General features: G+C 38.9%; 1 pseudogene; it reads right to left on the reverse strand.

The window, feature by feature from the left end:
* Window positions 1-883: 883 nt before the first annotated feature.
* LOC121281991 lies at window positions 884-21,094 on the reverse strand (annotated as a pseudogene).
* Between the last annotated feature and the right edge of the window lie 1,758 nt (window positions 21,095-22,852).

Raw genomic sequence — 22,852 nt, forward strand, 5'->3', positions numbered from 1 at the left:
ATACGGGGCCCAAAATTGCTCACAATATTCTAAATGTAGTCTGACCAGAGCCTTATAAAACTTCAGCAGCACATTCCTGCTCTTATATTCTAGTCCTCTTGAAATAAATGCTAACATTGCATTTGCCTTCCTAATTACCGACTCAACCTGCAAGTTAACTTTAAGAGAATCCTGGACTAGGACTCCCAAGTCCTACGATGGGCTGAATGGGCCTCCTTCTGTGTTGTAAACCATTATGATTCAATGTCTGAACAAAGAACAATAAGACATTGATTTTTTTTTTGCTATTTTATTTTTCTTTGCTTGTGTTCACAATAACAAATGGTCAAAGCATTGGATGTACTGATTTCACTAGGCAGAGGTCAATGTCTCAGCAAACAGGTAGAGTGGATGCCAGGCAGTGCTGAATAAAAGCAACGTACTGTGGAAAGCAGAAATTAAAACACAAGATGCTAGAAATGGTCAAGGAGGTCAGGCAGCATCTGTGGAATTAGAAACAGAGTTAACGTTTCAGGTCAATTACCTTTCAACAGGACTGGGAAAAGTTGGAGATGTAAGTACAGGGGCAGGGAAAGGTGGTGGGGGGGGAGGGGGGCATGAAAGGGAAAGTATTTGATAGGGTGGAAGACAGGAGAGATTTAATGACGAAAGGATGAATAAAATATAGCCCATCACAAATCCCATAAAGCTTGAATAAAAGCCTATCATCCATCTATACTACGAGAAAGACTTTGGGCTAGATTCACAACTTATTACTTGGCAGTAAAGCTGATGTTGCAGACCTGCTGCCTATTATAGAAACTGCCTGATATTCATCCCTATTGAAATCAAAGAATAGAAACCTAGCTTAAGAGAATTGTATTGTTTATAAGGTCCTGCTTTATTTACTGAAATATCTAAATTAGTACACACACCCCTTAGGCAATTGCAGCGAATTCCACTCTGTCCAGAGGAAGACATCCCCCAGAACCCTCAGTGGCCCGTCTTGGGTTGGGGCACGGATGTAGGTTGGTTCGAACCCAGCAGTACAGTAGCCATTGTTCTGTAAGATAATGATACTCCATTGGCTGTGACTCTTGTACAATTTGATCACTTTTTTAAAAACAAATTGATCAACTTCAGGTAAGACGAATATGTTCAAATAAATCTGTCATTTGCTGCACCAAGCCTTCTAATCCTGTGCTGAGCAAATCATTCTAGAACTTTAGCAGAAAACAGAACTGTTATATTATCATGATGCACACTCCAGAATATGCTCCCCGTGTGCTCAATTCATTGAAATTAAATGCAAATCATCGGCTAAAAGAGAGCTTATTGGTTCTTAATCAGGCCCCTAAAGGGAGTACTATATGTTAGGATGGCTCCCTATTTCATCTAGGGGGAATGGCACAGGAGAATTATTAAATTGTGCTACAGGTAACCAGGAGGCTGCTGAGTCCATATCCTCATGCCTAACTGACTGGCTGAGAAATTGCAGCATGGGGCACAGCTCCCTGGCTGCTGCATGGGTGTGTGCTAGCCCGGCTCCACATAAATCTGGAACGTACAATAGAGTCCAACAAACATCACCCACACAAAAAAGAAATTTTAGAGCGAATATTGGCAGGGGATAGATGAGGATGGCAAAGTGAATTACAAGCATTAAAGCATCATTCGCGTTCCCTCTAAATGTTAAACAATAAGAAAAACAGCCAGACTTCTACCATGGGACCACTCTGGTCCAACTTTAAAAAGTGACAGGGAAAGCTAATCCCAAGTGATTTTTTTGTTGCCCTCTTGGACACCCCTGGTTTTAATCACTCCACCATTGCTGGCTGTGACCTCAGTTGCCTAGGCCCTAAACTCCTCTGGAAGTTCACATCAATTCAATGATTTCTAATTGATTTTCAAATTGGATGCCTTCAACATTGCAGACTATGGTGGAGTGATGAATCACTGACAGCAACTTCAGGTTTCCCCATTTAACTGCACACGTGCAGATGCCGGAAGTTGCTATCAGTGTAATAATGGTGAACATTGTCAGTTTCATCAGCATTACAATTGTAAAATATGAACCATTTTTAGTTCCAATCTACCCCACTCAAACTGATTGTAAGAGAACCAGTTGGCATGATAGCAGGATATTGAAACCTGTTGCTTTACGTTGGATTTTTGCTTGAATACCTCAATGGGAACAGTTATGTTCATGGTAATGTTCATAAATCGAATACATGGGGGCCTCTGAAGTGTTAGCACCATTTCCAACTTGAATTTGGTAATCCATTTGATAGATTGTTTGTGAGATAAATTTTATCTCCCATGCTGTTTATTCTCCATTTGTACTAATCATACATGAATGTTCAGTTTTGTCTCGACCTCTCCACCTCTTTTTCCTTCTTTAAGATTCTCCTTAAAATCTACCTCTTTGACCAAACTTTTGCCCGTCTGTCCTAATATCTGATTTTGTGGCTTGTTGCCATATTTCACGTTACAGCACTCCGATAAAACGACTTGGGCTGTTTTGTTACATCAAAGGGGCTATATAAATACAAGCTGTTGTTAGTACATACATGCATACCTGAAGGATGTATACTGATGGAGGGATTAGGAATTCAGCTCCATTGATTGCAAACGTCAAAGAAGTCATGTTTGCGATGTTGTTACAGTTGACAGCAAACTGTTAAATAGAGCAGACAACACTGAACATTCATGTATGATTAGTACAAATGGAGAATAAACAGCATGGGAGATAAAATTTATCTCACAAACAATCTATCAAATGGATTACCAAATTCAAGTTGGAAATGGTGCTAATACTACACTTCAGAGGCCCCCATGTATTCGATTTATGAACATTAACATGAACATAACTATTCCCATTGAGGTATTCAAGCAAAAATCCAACAAAAATCAACAGGTTTCAATATCCTGCTATCATGCCAACTGGTTCTCTTACAATCAGTTTGAGTGGGGTAGATTGGAACTAAAAATGGTTCATATTTTACAATTGTAATGCTGATGAAACTGTCAATGTTCACCATTATTACACTGATAGCAACTTCCGGCATCTGCACGTGTGCAGTTAAATGGGGAAATCTGAAGTTGCTGTCAGTGATTCATCACTCCACCATAGTGTGCAATGTTGAAGGCTTCCAATTTGAAAATCAATTAGAAATTATTGAATTGATATGAACTTCCAAACTCACAAAAATAAGGTGAATAAGATGGTACAGGGTTTTTAATGGTGTACTGAGTCATAATTAATGATGAACAACAGCTCTGGCCCTGGAAAACTAATTGTATATTAGCGAATGTCAAATTTCTCCATTTCATGATAAAAATGTCATAGATCTTTAAAAATTTTTTTTGAAATTTATTCATGCTATTTCAGCTTCTATTTTAATCCCATGGCTATCTCCCAATCTTTATTTCACTTTCTGTTAAATTGTACAATGATTTGGTGTGGCACTTCTCAAGCTATAACTCTGGCTTCAGGCTAGAGACCTGTTCCAGGAAAAACAAGCTATGGAAAACAAGTCTTCCTCATGTGTCTCTAGACACAGGGGGCAGAATTTTACAGCAGGGGGATTTACGGCCGTAAAATTCTGCCCCGAAGTCTTTTAAGTCTAGGTCTAAATGACACAAAGCACATAATAAAACCTATTTGTTAGTTCCTGGTTTGCTGCCTGTGCGAATTCTTCAATGTGATTGGTAAGTATCAGAAGATTTAGTTAAGGATGACAGTAGCAATTCTTTTTAGCCTTGGAAGGAGGTGTGAAATAAAATAGTACATGGTAAAAATAAGGTAACTTTGATGACACCTTCAAGGTATGTTACAGTTGTGGGGTAAATAGACATAGGTTACAAATGATGAGAGGACAATATAGAGTTGATATCTGGAGGAACAGCTTCATGCAAGGAGTGACCAGATAAACTAAGGCAGTGGAGTAGAAGACATTAGATTTAGTCAAGATCCAGTTGGATGATGCGATGGCCTGAAGTTTTATCCTTGGTGAATAACTAAGATGGGTTGAATGGGATCTTAATCTATCTTTAAGTTGCCATTTTGTTGAGCATCATTTAAAAAAATACATTAAAATTCTTTTTGTTTTTGATGAAAAGTTTTATTCCACAAGGTCTGTGACCAATCACTTTGAAATCAAATATTTTCCTTTTGGACACCCATTATCAGTGTCAAGATCCCCAGGGCCAACTATGGCATCATGTTAAGTGCGTGATAAATCTTCTGCTATACTAAATTGCATCTTAACCACAACCAAAGAGAAGCACTCCCTATTACATCAATGTTATCAGCCTCATTTCCTACAATACATGACATTTGAATTCTTTGCCTGCAGCAGCCCATTGTTACTCAAGTTTATACTGAGGAATTGAGGTTCAATCTCATTTTACTTAAGATCCTTCCAACTGCCAGAGAGAAGAAACTTTAATTCCATTATTTTGTATTGAATTCAAATCTAAGTTACAGAACTGAATGGGTAGTGGCCTAATTCACTGTCATCCCATTCTCCTTTAAGTGCTATTAGGCAATACATACCATTCCTTAAAATAGGATGCACACTGTTTGGAAGTAGATATTATTAAACTTTTTCATCAATTAATGAAGTATTATTTAATAGTGATAAATATGACCAGATAAGCATTAATTATTGATGACATCGATTGATTTGCAGTCCTTCCATTGTCAGCATGGTGCAACATTCCCAGTTGTGTTGCCAGCCCAGAATCAATTGGTACTTGTTAACAGCAACTTACCTCACCATTCTGATCCTGATGTGCACCAATTTCCTGCAACAACACATTTAAGTACTCATTTGGAACAGTGATTGGGGAGGTCCCAGTGTCGACTATGGCTTGACACCCTTGGTAACAAAAGGCAGACCGGCTATTGAGATGCACACTGAAAGGGAGAATTGCATTAATGATAGTTCCTAGCAAAAACAAAGCAGCCGATTGGGACTGCAGTTCAGTTGAGCAATACTTAGGATCACAGAATGATATAACACAGGAAGAGGTAATCTAATCCATCATGCTTTGTGCTGAGTCTTTGAAAGGACTTTCCAATTAGTCCCACACCCCTTCCAATTAATTTCCCATTTCCTCATCCAGTTGAGCACATCTCAAAAGACTGGGATGTTTAATACTTTTTCTACTTCCCATGCAAACCATCATTATAGCTTTTCTGAGTAAATGGCAAATTAAGGGTCAATTTTGCCTCTATTTGTCCTCTTGAGGTGTTTGCATAGACTGCACAAACATATTTCACACAGGATCCTGGCAACCAAGATGGGACTTCCATGTGATTTCTCTACTTTTTAAATATTAACTTAGTATGAAGCACAATTACTGCACAAATTGTACATTTTTGTAACAAAATACACAACTTGATCTTTCGAATAGGTAAAATTAAATTAAGACCCGAATGCATATTTGCACTCACAGAGCTCCATGCTGTTATTGAGAACTGAAATATCTATGCGATCATCAAATCACACAAAAAACTCAGAATCTGCAAAGAAATCATTCTCCAAGTTCTTAATGATGAATATTGAAAATTGAAATATTAGATCATGCAAGACAGTTGCAAAGTTGACCTGAGCAAATTGTTCATTACACTGAAGAGTCGAAATACAAATTGGAATGTTAGATGGGAGGAGGGAAGTTAGAAAGATTTATTTTATGCAATGGGTAATTACCTTGCAGATTACTTTATTCGAGAAGGTAATAGAAGTATGACTAGCTTCAAGGCGCAGCAAGGTTTGTTTCGGGAGAGTGAGGAGATTTGAGAATATGATGAAAACTTGAATGCATAGGATTAAATTCAGTTTAAAATGGGCGGGCTTGTGGGGCTTAATGACAATTTTATTTTACCGCAAATCCTTTGTGTTCTGGAGTGAAATCTCAAGCACTGTGTAAAATAAGGCAGCAACTACGAAATTACACTTCATTATTCAGTATGCAAAGCCTCAATGCATTCCCTCTTCAGGGAACCTGCTGCAACCAACATTCCCTTTATTTTAAAGGTTGAATCCCCTTTAAAATAGCAGACAGAAGGGATTCATTGCAACATTTGATGCATTTGCATGCAAATATCTGCACAGCCTCATTTCAAAGTCAGAATTTTATTTTGGAGTGTCAGTAAAAGCTTCTTTTTTTAGGAGCTCATTACAGAAATGTACTGTGATCCTTCCAGGGATTTGCAGCCAGTACTAGTCTATTGGGAGGATGGTTGTTCACTGTATTATTACTGTTTCACTCCTTTGTCACTTACCCTTGAATCGCAATGCTCCAGTACAGTTCTTGAATCACTGGAGCCCAGAAAATCTGACCTGAGTAAAGGCTATTGTCGATTCTTCCAAATATCACCTCACCTCAATCTTGACTATTTGGATACCTGGAACAAATGAAATATTTCAAAATCAATTAATGCATTTCACGGTCCAATATAACTCTCCCCCTCACTTACCTTCTAACTCCTGACTGAAAGTCATATCCCTCTTCCCCCACCACTTTGAAACATTAAATGTTCACTCAGAGGTTTGTGAATCTATAGAATTCTCTACCCCAGAGAGCTGTAGAAGCTCTGTCATTGAATACATCCAACGCTGAGATATGTACATGTTTAGACTCCAAGGGAATCATGAAATATAGGGATCAGCGGGAAGGTGGGGCTGAGGTCAAAGATCAGCAATGATCTTATTGATTGGTGGAACAGGCTTGAGGGGCTGTATAGCCCATGGGTGCTTCCATTTCTTTTACTGGTGTAGGTCGGGGCCTATAGGTCGACCCAGAGTATAACTCGACTCCATTTCTTCAGCGTGTTTTTGCACATACTTGGCAGATGGGTTAAACCCCCTTTTCAGCCATGACATGCTATACTCTCATTAATAGTCAGCCTCAATTTTTCACCCCACAAATGGATGTTTTACTTACTGGTACCTTGTAACTGGGCACAAGGGGATCAAGCAGGCAATATGGGCTGTATTGCAAAGATGTGTGGGAGTTTAAGACACACCCACACAGAGTAGACAGCTAGTTATATTTCTGATTCCCTTTTGAGGACTCAACAGTAGGTACAAACTGAAAATTTTCTGCATTGTTCCAGTGAAGCCCAACGCAAACTGGAGAAACAGCACCTCATCTTCCGACTAGGCACTTTACAGCCTTCTGGACTGAATATTGACTTCAACAATTTTAGATAATGAACTCTCTCCTCCATCCCTACCCCCTTTCCTTTTCTTCCTCCTTCTTTTTGTTTTTTCCAATAATTTATATAGATTTTTCTTTTCCCACCTATTTCCATTATTTTTAAATATAATTCCATCCATTGTTTTATCTCTACCTTTTAGCCTTTTCAGTATTTCTTCCCCCAACCACACTCCCACTAGGTCTATCTGTACCTGTATCTGTTCTGTCGAAGGGTCATGTGGACTTGAAACGTCAACTCTTTTCTTCTTCGCCGATGCTGCCAGACCTGCTGAGTTTTTCCAGGTAATTCTGTTTTTGTTTTGGATTTCCAGCATCCGCAGTTTTTTGTTTTTATCTATCTGTACCTTGTTTGTCCTGCTGTCTATTCTTAATTTGCACATTCCTTTAGATAATATCACCACCTTCAACACCTCTTTGTCCTTTTGTCTGTGACATCTTTTGGTTATCTCCACCTATCAGTGGCTTCTTGTCTCAACAACACCCACCCCGCCAACTGTTAAACCAGCTTATATTTCACCCCTATCCTATTTTTACTTAGTTCTGTTGAAGGGTCATGAGGACTCGAAACGTCAACTGTGTTCCTCTCCGCAGATGCTGCCAGACCTGCTGAGTTTTTCATGGTATTTCTGTTTCTGTTTTTGTTTTGAAAATTTTCTATCTCTACTTTCATACCCACCGGCATTAGTCTAAACAACAATTAATCAGTTGAGTCCATGAAATCCCATTGAAAGTATCGTAATCTATAGGTCCCTAACACTTATATATTACCTGCTCAAGAGCACAGAAAACAGAGGCTGTTTCAATAGATTGTCTCTTAGCATGCTGTCAAACAGGGGCATGGCCCCTCCTACTGAAAGTGCTGGGTATGCCAGACCAAGGATTCCATCGAATGGGGCATAGTAAAAAATCACTGCCTGGTTCATTTTCACTGAGGCCTGCCTCCTATTGTGAAATTGATATGCCAGCAACCTTGGGAAGGAGAAAAATAAAAATAAAAATATTGCGCTGATTTGAGACGCACTGTGCCATTGAGCTAATAATTGATTCCACTAACTTGTTTTCTGACTCCTCAAAATAGATTTGGCAATTTCTTCCTTACTCATACTGCTCACAAGGCAAGATCACTTTTAATAGAGAGGAGAAACATGAACTTGCTGCTGTAGCACGACAATAGTATTCTGTAACTCAAACATAGGGCGCATTTAAGTGTGGCAGGTTTCATTGCTCTGATTTTTTCTCATCCGTTTCTTATCTACTCAGATGGCGCAGGATAAGACTGAGTACTCAACACAGAAAGGGGTTGGAAATCTGGTTGTTTTTGGCTCGTCACTTGTGGCACTGGACAGCAGCAACCTGACAAACCAGAGCTCAGAAGTATATTATCTAGTCAGTGCAATCCAAGAAGATTATACTAAAGCTATAGGCTGGTTTTGGATGGATGAGCTAAGACGAGTAATGCTCTAGTTATTTTCTTTTTTGTTTCATCTTGTGATATGATGAAATATTGCTGGTTCAAATCAGTTTGCCAATCCATGGTATGACTGACCCACATGCTACCCATTTACATTATGGCCCTCTTCACCTTCGGGCAGACTGGAACTTCTAGTTTTACAAAAGTACATTGTGCCTTAGGGCCCATCAATGAAAACAGATGTGAAAATTAAACTTTAAACACAATGTAGCTTCAATTTAAGATGTTAGCTAGTGAACTGAAAGCACATTGAACTCTGAATGGTGAAACCTTATTGGTGGATAGACAGCCATGCTAACCAGCTCAGAACTGCTACCTGAACCCCCAGTGAATGCACAGACTTGAAATCATTTCCTGGGTTTTGGTGAATGTTTATAATGAATACTGTTTGTATCATTGTGTTTCATTGGCATTTTGCAGCTGGTGTTAGCCTTGGCTCAGTTGGTAGCACATCCGCCTCTAAGTGAGGAGGTTGTGGGTTTAAGTTCCACTCCAGCATCTGAGCACAAAAATGTAGCTGACGTTCCAGTGCAGTACTGAAGGAGTGATTTGTTGTTGGAAGTGCCATATGTTGAATGAGACAAGGACCATTCTGCCCGCTCAGTTGATGTAAAAGATTCCTTGGCACTATTTTGAAGAACATAGGAACTTAGGAAATAGGAGCAGGAGTAGGCCTTTCGGCCCATCGAGACTGCTCTATCATTCAAACAGATCAAGGCTGATCATTTACTTCTTTTGCCATTTTTTCCACCATCCTCACATCCCTTGATGTCATTAGTATCCAGGGATCTATTGATTTCTGTCTTGAACATGCTCAGTGATTGAGCTTCCACAATCCGCTGGGGTAGAGAATTCCAAAGGCTAACCACCACCTTCTGAGTGAAGAAATTCCTCCTCATCTCAGTTTTAAGTGGCCTGCCCCTTATTCTGAGACTGTTTCCCCTGGTTCTACACTCATCAACCAGGGGAAACATCCTATCCACATCTAAGAAGGGTAGGGGAGGACTCCCTGGTATCCTGGCTAATATTTAACCTTCAATTCAACTTCACAAAAAAAGATCACCTTGTTATTATCATATTGCTGTTTGTGGGAGCTTGCTGTATGTAAATTGGCTGCTGCTTTTCCTTCATTACAACACCTCATTAGTTATAAAAAAATTTGGAATATGTCCTGAGTTTTTGAAAGGTGCTGAATGCAAGTCCCTCCTTCAGACTGTCAGTACAAAGCTGCTCCATTCAACTATTCATACACATTGAAGACTAAGTACTGAGACAACAGCTTTGCAACAATTATGTCCAGAGGATACTTGGAAATTAGGTGTTTAGTGCATATTGGTAGCATCTTGTTCAGTACTTACATTCACGTAATTCAGTACTTACATTCATATCCAAAATATCCAGACCGACTGCCAGAGCCATATTAGGAATTGAAAGTTTGTCCATTTCTTGTGAACGTTGAGGATTGAGTTGGATTAAATCGTGCGTGGTTACCTGAAGGAGAAGAATGAATCAGCACCTATTACTTCAGAATTCAGGTTCTACAGAAAGTCATTTGAGTTAGAATCTTAAAAACATACTCTGAAGAAGTAATCACGCGTCAGTTATCTTTACTCATCACATGGTTCACTGTTGCAGTAGATGGATGGGACCCAGTGGTTGGATGAACCAGTGTCAAACAGGACAGTAAAGCTCTGGAGTGGGGTACCCACAGTAATGGATCCATAATAGAAGCTCTAATCAGCCAATAGAAAAATAAGAACTGGATTATATTTACTCCAATTTAAGGCTAACATACATAACTGAAACCAAACATCTCTACAAAAGACCCACAACATTTCCTTTTCCGAAGGGTTCTCGAGTTTAAGAAAATGATTATCAAGCTTTGAGATTTCTGCCTGTGATACCATGGTGAGTGTGGGGGAGGAAACCTTGCAGGAAAGATCATACAGTACAATGAGTTGACTTAGTTCTCCAGGGGTTAAGTTCACAGGACAGAAGATCTTGGAGATGCAGAATAGATTTTGGATGGTCACTGAACCAAAGCATTAGCAGAAGGGAAAAATAATTTCAACATTCAAGTGATTGTTGAAACTCAGAGCTGTTGTGGCAGTTTCAATCATGTGATACACTGGTCATGGCTAAATTAGGCTCATGGATTCTGTTCTTAGGTGGGAGTAGGAGGCGGAAGGGAGAGGAGCTTTTTTTTCCCTGTGGTGGAATGCAGAGGAGATATTCTAATTAAGTCAAGTAAGATGGCCCGTTAATGTGAAAAAATAAAGTAAATACATTATTTTGTATTGTTAGGTGAAAATAATGGGACTGATTAAAATGAGTGAATATGACCATAACTCTTTGCCTAAATTTTCACGCATTTTCAAAGAAATCAAGCGTTGTTCCACCAAGTGTTTAACTGGCCAGCTGTCAGGGAGATTGATAAAGTACACATATGGAAGACATGAATATCTGACTGAGGTCACAAGGAGTACTGTTGTTAAGCCTCAGGTCGCACTGTCAACCAAGCAGATTTTTAAAAATAATGTCAGGAAGATATAATAATGTTATTGGAATTTATTGTAAAATAGTGGTATTGGGTGTGTGTGTGTGTGACTCAATTGGATTAACGACGGCTGGTCTGAAGGCTTTAATGTTTCAGAAGATGAGCTAGGCTTGAAAAATTAAGTAGGTAGACATCAGGGTGAAAGGACATCTGCATTTTTAAATAAACCAGACTAGATTGATTTCAAAGGAGGGGGTGAAATGTGTCACCTAGTCAGGTGAAGTTTAGAAACAGTGTGTTTATTTTTCCCAAAGATTACTGGTAAAACTTAGTACTTTGAGAGGTTTTCATTATTAGAAAGGTAAAGTCCAAAGACATAGTGCAACAATGGGAATTTGCATTCAAAGGGGAAAATATGTATAAAAGATCGGAGGCTGTGTGTAAGGGTAGGCATTTTAGAATCTAACAAGTGTGAAAAGCCTTCAGCATCTATACCTCAAGCTGTTTTCAAAGAGCTGAAGTTAAGAAAACTCACTTTGAATTCGACTGGTTCAGGGTATTGTGTGTCACTTTGCCTGGGTGAAATCTATGTGTCTTATTGTTGTCTTAATGAAAGTGTAACAGGGAGTCAGATTAAGTAGGGGATTTATAAGTTATTATAGTAGTAATTTGTAGACATATGTATGTGCTTAAAATCAGCTCTCTTATTCTCTTATTAATAAATGTTTAATCTAGTTTTGTAAAAAACCTATAAGACTTGGTGGTCTTATTACTATTGAATTCAAGGCGCACATCTTGAAATCTATACAAATTGCAAAACAAGTTGTGGCAGTTATTTCAAGTGTCCCTTTGGGATTTGAACAGCTGAGCATTTACCGTAGGCTGTGCCATGACATAGTTAGGGGCTCGCCCTGGATATATTTGAAATTCCTTGATCGGGTTGGAGTTGGTGAATCTTAAGCTTACGAGTGTGAGAAGCACTTTGAATTCAAGAGTTGGTGTGAGGGTTTTTCTTAAGTGGCAAGACTACAATATGGATTTGGCAGTTGCTCAGACATGTTTGAGAATTAAAGTTATAACTTTGGCTGGTTTACTAAGTTAATGGAATTGGCGGATAAATTACAATTGGGGTTACCTGCAGGGACGAAGAAAGCAGACACAATTGAAGGTGGAGCACAGCATTTAAAGTTGGAAGTGATCCCTGACACTAGTGAGTCACTTCTGGAGGTAGTGAGACTTCAGTTAGAAATGAAGAGGCTTGAATTTGAACAAGCAAAGGAACTGAGAAAACTTGAAATGGAAGCAAACGAAAAGGAAGAATAACTGGAAATGAGAAAACTGGAACTAGAGGCAGCAAAAAAAGAAAGGGAAAAAGAGAGATTATTTCAAAATGAAATGGAAATGTGAAAACTTGATCTCCAGAGGGAAAGGTTATAATGGAAGAGAGAATGAAGGCAAGAGACGGAGAGTGTTGGCTTGAAAGCTGGATTTTAAAAAAGAGACATCAGAGGCTGAGGAACGTTCTGATGATAAGCAAACCTTTAACTTAAAACCCAGTGGGGAGATATTTAAATTCGTACAAGTTCTTCCAAAGTTTGAGGGAAGAGGTGTTGAAGCATTCTTTATTTTATTTGAGAAGATAGCTAAACAGATGAAATGACCACAGGAAAACTGAACATTCTTCTAACAATCCAGGCTGGTGGGTAGAGCACATGAGGTTTATGCTTCAATGTCAGAAGAAAAGTCAGTGAACAATGATGTGGTTAAAAAAAGGCTATTCTGAGTGCATATGAGTTGGTTCCTAAGGTATACAGGCAGAAATTTAGGAATGTGAGCAACAGCCTAGGCAAAATTATATTGAGTTTAAAAGAGTAAAACAAAGTCATTTTGACCAGTGGATATGGGCATGAAAGATGGAGACAACATATGCAGCTCTTAGAGAGGTAATTCTTTTGGAAGCATTTAAAGATTCAATCCCTTCAGTAGTGAGAACTCATGTGAAGTAATAGAGAGTTTAGATGTAAGACAAGCAGCAGAGATAGCTAATGTTTATGAGTTAGTTCAAAGAGCTAAACCTTCTTCCATCACCCATTTAAATCAGAGAAGGGTAGAAAGTGGGAAGGTGAAGGGAAGGTGGGTAGTCAGGGAAGAGAAGGAGTAGGTGGAAATTCCCAGGAAGTGTTTTCTCAGACTGAAAAGGAGGGTGCTGAGGGTAGAAGTGATACTCAAAAATTGATGTATTTTCATTGTAATAAAGTTGGACATACACAATCTGTGTGCTGGAAATTGCAGGGAAAATCTGTTGGAATTTAGGGGTGCAGAAAAGTTCTGGGAGTATAAGTATTGTGGGTTCTGAAGTTCAGGTACAGGAAACCCAATGGTTTGTGTACAGGTAAAACAGGGAGAATCAGTGATAGGTAAAAAAGTGGGAATGTGTTCACAATTTATTTAAGAGCTTGGAGGAGCAGGTTGCAGAAAAGTTTAAAGATTTTGTGTGTGACGGGAAAGTCTTTCCATGTGTACAGGGTGGAGTAGGTAAAGATATTAAAATTTTAAGAGACACGGGGCTAGTCAATCCTTAATGTTGTGGGATAGTAATATTTGTTGTTCAGAGGGAGTATTGCAGGAACAGGTGATAATAAGTGGGGTTCATGGAGATGTGGAAGGTAAATTTAAAGAGCAAGTGGAAAACAGGTGAGGTGATTGTTGGAATAGTGGAAAAATTTTCCAATGCAGTGGCTCAATTTATTCTGAGTAATGATATAGCTGGATCACAGATGTGGATGGTACCTAAGGTGGTTGAGCAGACAGTAGATATGGTTTCAAAAGAAGTGTTGCAGAGAGAACATCCTGGATTGTTTCCAGATTGTGTGATAATGAGATCATAATCTCATATGTTGAAAGAAGAAGAACAGGAAGTTCAAAGGCAGGGAAGAGGCATGGAAACCCAATTAGTTGGCACTGTGTTTGATAAGGTTGTTCAGGGAGAAAGACTGGAAGACAATTCAGCTGAAATGTTTAACTCAAGGAGGTTAGCGGAGTTACAGAAAAAGCATTTGCAAATTAAACATTTATATCAGGCAGCTTACTCTGAAACAGAGACAAAATGTATTCCAGAATGTTATTACCTTAAGGGTAATGTTTTAATGAGAAAATGGAGGCCTTATCATGCTTCAGCAAATGAAAGCTGGAGGGAGGTGCATCAGACTGAAATACCATTTGGATACAGATGTGAGATTCTGAGGATTGCTCATGAAATTCCAATGGAGGGGCATTTAGGAATTAGAAAGACACAGGCAAATATACAAAAACATTTTTAATGGCCTGCGTTGCATAGGAATGTAGTCAAATTCTGTAGAACATGTCACACATATCAGATGATAGGGAAACCACAAGCAATGATTAAGCTGGCACCTTTAACTCCAATTTTTGCACTTGAAAGACCTTTTATGAGGGTCATGATTGATTGTGTAGGACCCCTCCCTAAGACTAAAAGTGACAATAATTGATGTGTCTACTAGGTTTTCTGAAGCAATACCTTTGAGAAATATTACAACAGAAAATTGTGGAAGAGTCAACTAATTTTTTTTACAAGATATGGTTTAATCTAAAAAATACAATTAGATGAGAGTTCAATTTCATGTCATAGCTGTTTAATGAAGTAATGAATAGTTTGGGAATAAACCAGCTGAAGCCAACAGCTTACTGAATCAAAAGGTGCTCTGGAAAGATGGTATCAAACTCTAAAAGCAATGATGAGAGCATATAGTCAAGATTATCCACATTCTTTTTATTTGCTATTAGTGACTCTCCATTGTATCGACTGGTTTCTGTTCTTTTGAATTAGTTTATCATCATGAGGTAAGGGGATCACTGAAATTGATTCATAAGAAATTGGTGGGTCAAAGTTCAGACTCTACTCTCCTGGATTACATATCAAATTTCAGAGAGAGATTTGACAGAGCATGTGAGTTGGCTAGGGAAGATTTAAAGATATCACAGCAAGTGATGAAAATGAAAGCAGACAGGAAAGCTACAGCTCGCAGTTTTTTGCTGGGGAGAAGGTACTGGTCTGTTACTAGTACTGGGTGACTCATTAAAGGCAAGGTTTAGTGGGCCTTAGGGGATTGAAAAGAAATTAAGTGAAGTAAATTATTTAATAAACACTCCAGATAGAAGAAAGTAGCAGAGGTGTATTATGTAAATATGCTGAAAAGCTACTTTGACTGGGAAGAGGACCAAAAGGAAATGTTAGTGGTGGTAGATAATGAGAAAGAAGTAGAAATGCTGGACTTGGAAATTGATTTTCTTCTAATCAAACTGGATAATGAGGGGGTACTTGAAAATTTAAATGTAATATTGAGTTTAAATGTAAGTATTGAGTAATACTTCCAGACAAGTGTCAAAGTGATTCGGGGAAGCTATTGCAGTCACACAAATCTATTTGTGGAAATAAGCTGGGAAGGATGAATTTAGCTGTACGTGATGTACGTGTAGAAGTTTCATCTTCACTAAGGCAACGTCCTTATAGATTAAATCCGGCAAAGTTATCACAAGTACAGAAAGAAATCAGATTCATGCTTCAAAATTATATCATTGAGTCTAGCTGCAGTAACTGGAGTTCACCTATTGTGCTGGTACCGAAACTGGATGGAACACAAAGATTATTGAAAGGTGAATTCAGTGACAAAAGTGGATTCATATCCTATGGTTGGGAGATTGCATTGAAATAGTGAGACAATCAAAATTTATCAGAAGGATTGACTTGCTGAGAGGATATTGGCAAATACCGTTATCGGAGAGAGCAAAGGAAATATTGGCTTTTGTGAAGCCAGATGGACTATATCAGTTTAAAGTCATGTTGTTTGTTATGAAAAATATACCTGCAACATTTCAAAAACTGACAAAGTAATTGCAGGTCTGAGCTGTTGTGCTGTTTATTTTGGTGACTTAGTAGTTTTCAGTCAGATATGGGAGGAGCATTTATAACATCTGGAAGAATTATTTTCTCGATTACAAGAAGCTAATTTACTGGTGAACTTGACTAAAAGTGAATTTGCAAAAGCGCAAGTTACATATCTAGGCCATACCATTGGACATGGTAAGGTGGCTCTATGAGATGTGAAAATCAAGGCTACTGTGGATTTCCCTGCGCCTATAACTAAGGGAGAAGGTTTGAGATTTCTGGGCATGAGTGCATTTTATTGGAGATTTGTACCAAATTTTAGCAGTTAGCTAACCAATCGTTTATCCACGCTAACATGTTACCCCCTACACCATGAGCTCTTATCTTGTGACGTGGCACCTTATTAAATGCTTTCTAGAAATCCAAGTACACCACATCTACCGGTTCCTTTTTATCCACCTTGAATGTTACAACATCAAAAATATCTAAGATTAGTGAAATACGATTTCCCTTTTACAAAGCCATTTTGGCTCTGTCTGGTCACATTGTGATTATTTAATTATCCTCCTATAATCTCCCTAATAATGGATTCTAGCACTTTCCCTCTGCCAGATGTTAAGTTAACTGGCCTGCAGTTTTCTGCTTTCTGCCTCCCTCCTTTCTTGAGTAAAAGTGTTACATTAGCTATTTTCCAATCCGCTGGAAACTTTCCAGAAGCTAAGGAATTTTGGAAGATTCTAACTTAGCTGTTATCTGTACTGCCAGTTCTTTTGAAACCCTAGGGTGCAGGCCATTTGGTCCTGGGGACTTGTCATGCTTTAGGTTTAATAATTTTCTTAGCACCCTTTCCCTGGTGATGGTGACTGTATTAAGTTCATACCTCCCTAACACCTCTTGACTTTCAAGAATCTTTAGGAAGTTTTCTGAGTCCTCTACTGTAAAGAGAGACACAAAATACTTGTTCAACGCCTCTGCCATTTCTATGTTTTACATTATTGATTTCCCAGGCTCACTCTCTAGCGAACTAACACTAGCTTTAGTTACTCTTTTCATGTTCAAATAATGGTAGGAACTTTTATTATCTGTTTTTATATTACTTGCTAGCTTTCCCTCATACTCTACTTTCTGCCTCTTTATTATCTTTTTCATCATTCTTTGTTGGTTCTTAAAATTTGTCCAATCCTCTGACCTACCACTAATTCTTGCAGATTTATACAGTGTTTCTTTCAATTTAATAAGATCTGTAACTTCCTTATTTAACCACGGATGATGCATCCTTCTCAAAGAGCCTCTCTTTCTCACTGTGATAAATTTTTTCTGAGGGTTATTAAATATCTCCTAAAAAGTATGCCTCTGTAACTCAACTGTGCTACCTTTTAACCTAGTTCCCCATTTGACCTTAGCCAACTCTACCTTCCTACTCTCATAGTTACTCACAAATAATCTTATTTACCCTACACCAATTTGCTTGTGGCTCAGGTAATAATCCAGAGATTATTACCCTTAAGGTTCAGCTCTTTAATTTAGCCCCTAGATGCTCATACTCCCTGTGAAGAACCTCTTTCCTAGTCCTATCTATGTTGTTGGAACTACATGGACCACTGCCACTTGACCCTCCCCTTCCCAGTGCAAGTTCCTCCCCAGCCCAGAGCAGATGACCTTAACCCTTGCACTGGGCAGGCAACAAAGCCACCTGGATTCATGATCTTGACTGCAGAGAACCATATCTATCCCCCTGACTTTTTTTTATTCATTCGTGGGATGTGGGCAACACTGGCTCAGCCAGCATTTATTGCCCATTCCTAATTGCCCTAGTTCAGAGGGCATTTAAGAGTCAACCACATTGCTGTCAGTCTGGAGTCACATGTAGGCCAGACCAGGTAAGGGCAGCTGATTTCCTTCCCTTTAGGTGAACCAGATGGGTTTTTATGACAATCGGCAATGGTTCCATGGTGATCACCAAACTTTTAATTCCAGTTTTTTAATATATATTGAATTAAAATTTCACCATCTGCTGTGGTGGGATTTGAACCTGGGTCCCCAGAACATTATGCTAGCTTTCCTGGTGACAATACCACTATGCTACCACCTCCCCCTACCTAGGAGACTATATTGTCTCCTATCACTGCCACATTCCTCTTCACTCCCCCCACTTGAATGGCATCCTTCATCATGGTGCCATGGTCAGTCTGCTCATCCACTTTGCAGTCACTCTCTTCATCCACACAGATAGGAAGCACCTCATACCTGTTGGACCAAGTCAGGGGCTGAGTGTCCTGCATCACTACATGCTGGTTCCCTTTACCTGCCTGACCTGTAGTCACACTCTCCTGTTCCTGACCGCTGACCAACTCGAAGGTTCTGCCTAACCTAAGAGGGAGTGACTGCCTCCTGGAACAAAGTGTCCAGGTAACTCCCCCTCTCCCTGATGTTCCGCAATGTCTGCAACTCAGACTCGGAGCCAAAGTTGCCTAAGCTGCAAACACTTCCTGCAGATATGGTTGCCCGGGATTGCAATGCATTCCACGGATTCCCACATGCTGCAGTCACAGCATACCATCAGCCTGTTATTTCTGTCTAACCTTATTTATTGAATTAGTCAATTGGTTAATACTTTACATTGATTATGTAATAGAAATTTTCACTCACCTAGCTTGGAGACAAGGAAGGAAACTCGCCAACCATTAGAGGCTGAAAAATATACAAAAAAGGAGCACCTTTCCCCCGTTCACTGAATTCCCACCTGAACCAAATTCCCAACTCTTCATTCAATCTATGTTTCACTTAGGCGTAGCCTTGATTCTGTGCACTCCTCTTTCCATGCGGGTTTAAAACCTCTCTGCTTATATATAGAGCCTCTGACTCACTAACTGGTACAGTAATTAACACCTATTGAGGGCAACCACTTTCAGATGATTGCCAGATAACTGCCACTTCAGGCAGCTCCCTGTTTTACTAGGCTATTCAACTAACAATGTTTGAAGGCAAGAAACTAACGCGTAATGTAAATTTAAAGTTAAGAAAAGCTTACCATAATTTCCCAGCTGAATTCCCAACCCCTCACTCAATCTACACCTCACTCAGGTATAGTCTTGTGTTTTGTATCCCTCCATCAAATTTGGCTGAAGTTCATTGTCACGAAACTATAACAATTTTTTATACAGTTATTGGGATTTATTGTAAAGTAGGAATAGTGGGGACTGGAAAGTGTGTGTGTATATGTGTATGGGACTTAATTGAATTAAAGACAGCTGGCCTAAAGACTTTGATGTATCAGGAGAGAAGCTAGGTTTGAAATGCTAAATAAGTAAACATGGCTGAAGTTTTAGAATGTGAGATGTAAAAGGAAAATTTGCATTTTGAGATTATTGAGATCAATTTCAGAGAGGGTGAAATGTTACACTTAGCCAGAAGAAGCCAAACTGTGTGTTTATTGTTCCCAAAGCTTCCTGATAAAATTGGTACAATGAAAGATTTTTATTATCAGAAAGGTAATGTCCAAATACAAATTGAAACAATGGGATTTACATTAAAAAGGGAGAAACATGTATAAAGGTGATGTGGTTATGTGTAAGGAAAGTAGGCATTCTAAGATCTAACAAGTGTGAAAAGCCTCCAGCTTCAACATACCAAGTTGCTAACTATAGGAACTGAAGCTAAGAGAATTCACTGTGAATATCCCTGTTCAGGGCTTTGTGTGTCCCTTGCCTGGGTCTGTTAAAATCTATTTTGTTTTTACTGTTGTCTTAACAGAAGTGTGACTGGGAGTTAGATTAATTAGGGAAGCCTGGAGTTGCCACAGTAGCAAATTGTAGACCCATGGATGAGCTTAAAACTTATTCTTTCATTAATAAATGTTTAATTTAGTTTTATAAAAAATCTCTAAGTCTCAGTAGACTCATTATTACTGAATTCAAGGCACACATCTCGAAATCAAAATACAAACTGCAAAATAGCTGTGGCAGTTGTTTCAGGTTTCCCTCTGGGATTTGAGCAGGTCAGCATTTCCCATCTGCTGTGTCATAACATACGTTTAAAACAATCTTTTTTTTTTGCAGTACTGCTCACTCTTCAGCCTTTCACCTGAAGAAATTCACCTGAAAACCGAACAGCTGAGTGAAAAAAATTACTTGTAGAACTTAAAGGCAATATCTTGGCTGTCACCTGAAAAGGTAAGTCTGTAGGAAACTCAGCCTCTACTGGACTTCATTCCCATCGACACGTTAATTAACCAAAGGTATTTTAATTCCTTCTGAAATGGAATTCCTTCATACTTACATTCATGGTATTGAGAAGTGGTTCATCTTTTGTCAGAGATTGGTACTCAGGGTACAAAGCTCTGTATTTCAAGGCGGGATCGTATCTGTGAGTTTCTAAGAAATGCTTCAGCTCCCCGCGCTCCTTCAGGATCTCTCGTATAGACTTTCCCTTGTGTAAAGGCATTCTGAAATGATAAAGAGTGAATAGTGTGATGACCCCTGGAATATTGTTACTGTTTAATCTTCCTGCTGGTCTGAGCATCTTAGCTGATAAGCACACCATAAAAGCAGCAACATTAAGTCAACCTGGTTGGGGTTTAACTAAACTGAACAAGTTCAATAGATCTACATATAAGATTTCTGTAAGCAATTCCCAAATGAACAACCTCAATGAAACGTTTAGGAACAAACAAGGTGCCTGATGCGCACAATGATACATGAATTCGCTGATATTAATTAATATCATAGTTTAAGACCATAAGACATAGGAGCAGAAATTAGGCCATTCAGCCCATCGAGTCTGCTCCGTCATTCAATCATGGCTGATAAGTTTCTCAACCCCATTCTCCTGCCTTCTCCCCGTAACCTTTGATCCCCTTACCAATCAAGAACCTATCTATCTCAGTCTTAAATACACTCAATGACCCGGCCTCCACAGCCTTCTGTGGCAATGAATTCCATAGATTAACAGCCAACCTGTAGAGACACTCAGAGAGCTGGACGCAGATTAGTGAAAGGGTTAACCACTGCATGTTGCTTCTTCCTGTGGGGTTGTGGAAAACCGTAACCAGCAGAAGTGATCCACACAATTTCTTCAGTTGTGCTGGAGATGGATGCAGTTTGGGTGTTTTTATAGCTGTGGTCAATAAATGCTTTGCTCCTCATCTACGCTAACGAAGGTCATGGTATCTCAAACTGAAAGTTAAATTGTTCTATTGTTCCTTTTTTATACAAACAAAATAGCATTAAAATATTTCAATAGTCTTTAACCTCAACTAAAAGGACAAGGTCAAGCAATGCAAGGAATTAGATAAACTGGGTAATAATAGAGCAATTAGTCTAATGTTGTTTATGAGTATGCTCTTAGAAACCATAATCCAAGGCAACCTTAGCAAGAAGCAATGTATTCATGGCGAGCTACCATGGATTAATTACTGGCAGATTCACTTGAACAAGTGACCAATCCAGGAACAACTCTGGAAAATTTTCTCTGATTCTTGGAAACAAATTAAAATTTCCAGGAAACCTTGATAATCCTTGGGTCACAATCAGCGCTAAAATGTGACTTACCTTTATTACTGGAAATGTCTTGTTTCTCTCAGTAATGGGTCAGATTTTGTTTTAAGGGTTGTAGTGACTGCTTATAGGCTGATGGATTGACTCATGATCTAGCCATTTGATCAATCTTGGCTGTGCTGACCCTTTGGAGGAGCTATCTAATCGGTTGCACTCCCTTCTCTTTCTCTGTTGTCCTGTACTTTTTCCTTTTCAAGTACAAATTCTCTGTTGAAAGTTACTTTTAGGTCTGCTTCCATCAAATCTTCAGTCTGTGCATTCTAGAATATAAAACTTCCTCCATAATTTTCTTTCTCACTGTGTCTCTGGTGCTTTTTCCAATTACCTTAAATTTGTCCCCTTTTGTTATTGAACCTTCAGTGTGTGGAAACAACTTTTCCTTATTTATTCTATCAAAACTATTATTGATTTTGAACCCCTCCATCAAATCTCTCCTTAATTTTCTCTGTTCTATGGAGAACAGCTTTTCCTGTCTGTTCACGTAACTGACGTCCCTCATTCCTGATATTCTACAAAATCTTTTCTACAACCAACTATAAGGCCTTGACATCCTTTTTAAAGTGCGGACCCATGAATTGAGCTAATACTCCAGCTGAGCCCTGACCAGTTTGTTGTAAAGGTTCAACATAACTTCCTTGCTTTTGTGCTCTAATCCTCCAATAATAAAGCCAAGCATCCCACCTACTTTTATTGACAGCCCTAATCAACTTGTCCTACCATCTTCAAAGATTTGTACAACTACATCTCCAGATCACCCTGATAAAAGCAAAATATGGCAGATGCTGGAAACCCGAAATGAAAACAGGAAATGCTGGAAAAATTCAGTAGACGTGGCGGTATCTTTGGAGAGAGAAACAGAGTTTACATTTCGAGTCTCATATTACCCTTCTCTCTGAAGAAGGAGTCATATTGAACTCAAAATTTTAACTCTGTTTCTTTCTCCACAGATGCCGCTGCATCTACTGAGCTTTTCCAGCGTTTTCTGTTTATCACAGATCACTCTGTTCTTGCACTCCCTTTAAAATTGTGCCAGTTAGTTTATATTATCTCTCAATCTTCCTATCAAAATGCATCACTTCACACTTTCCTTTATTAAACTTCATCTGAGATGTTTCTGCCTATTTCATCAATCCCTGTCCATCTAAAGTCTGCCCCTATTCTCCTCATTGTTTACTATATTTCCGAGTTTGCATCACCTGCAAACTTTGCAATTA

The sequence above is a fragment of the Carcharodon carcharias genome, chromosome 9 (genome assembly GCF_017639515.1).
Source record: "Carcharodon carcharias isolate sCarCar2 chromosome 9, sCarCar2.pri, whole genome shotgun sequence".
Classification (NCBI taxonomy): Eukaryota; Metazoa; Chordata; class Chondrichthyes; order Lamniformes; family Lamnidae; genus Carcharodon; species Carcharodon carcharias.